The following is a 1,254-nucleotide window of genomic DNA, read 5'->3' as shown; positions in this document are numbered from 1 at the left end:
TTGCTCATATCATCGGTTTTTTCTACCAAGGTAGAAAGAAATAGATTTTTCCTATTCATTCCAGTTTATAAAATTCCTTTTAATTCCACAGACATTGCAGTTTTCCAGTACGTCCCATGAGGAACGATCACATAGTTGTTTTTCCTCCTATATCTGCTGCATAAGTCACAGGTAGGAGGTATTACAGAATCAAAAGGCACATTTACTGCTAACATCCTTGCAACTCAGTTTGTGGCAGGAGAGAAAATGGAAGGCTCTGGGAGTGATTCCGAGTGCCTGCAGTTCGCTTTTTCATCAGCGGGAGGTGCAGGTTTCTAAAGCTTCAGAAAATCCAAGCCTCGCTGTCTCAACAGTCGCGTTCAGCGTCTGGGCTGAGCTACTGCAATTGCTGCAGAAGCGTTCAGACTTCACGGGATTAATGAGTTGTTGGGGGGGTGACGCTGCAGGCAGACACTGATCTCATTTGCTTACAAACATCTCCGCAGGGCAGGGAAGCAGGAACACGTTCTGTGCATCTTCCAGTTTCACGCTAATATCGATCATGTGAAATTTGCAAATGTTTCTGCACGTTATTATTCCTTTTTTTTTTTTGTCTACCTGGAGAGCATCCTGTTACCTCCCCCCCCCACCCCTCCTGTCCACTTTTGCCCTTTAAGATCACAGTCAGTTAGACCAAGGACCCCCTTCTATCCCCTCAAGGACCACATTTCCCAAGAACTAAGCATGAATGTCACAGAAAAGTAAAACCAGGTAACACAGAAAGAAATACCTGCAAAGAAGTCATTCATGAGCCTTAGTGCTGTACCAGCTCCTTAACTGGTAACATAAACCCTGTTTTTTCCCCCTCAGTCTTCAATATCAGCTGTTGACATACTGCATTTTCAGTAATCTTTCACAAACACTTTTCAAAGCAAACTATTCATTTGATTTTAGCTTTCCAGAAGAACAGCATAATATAAATGATTACTTCTGGAGTTGGCTCGCTCAGAGCAAAATACCTGCCCAGAGTGCACTGTGACAAAGCTCAGGAGTCAACCTGTGAGTGAAGATCAGGCCCAAAGACTCCCCAGGCATGAAGGACTCAAGCAGGTTAGAGGCAAGCACTTCTCCCTTATTCAGCAAGGAATGATGGTCCTGGGCTGAATTTAGAGCTCCTGGGCCCACAGATATGGGGATAAGCCCCAGGTGAGGCTGGTCATGGCCTTTGAGGGTTATTAGTACAGCTGGTAAATTGTGTGAGGTGATTGCAGTGAT

The sequence above is a fragment of the Myiozetetes cayanensis genome, unplaced genomic scaffold (assembly GCF_022539395.1).
Source record: "Myiozetetes cayanensis isolate MyiCay16 unplaced genomic scaffold, myiCay2020 scf23, whole genome shotgun sequence".
In the NCBI taxonomy this organism is placed as follows: domain Eukaryota; kingdom Metazoa; phylum Chordata; class Aves; order Passeriformes; family Tyrannidae; genus Myiozetetes; species Myiozetetes cayanensis.
Note: the sequence above shows the minus strand (reverse complement) of the source record.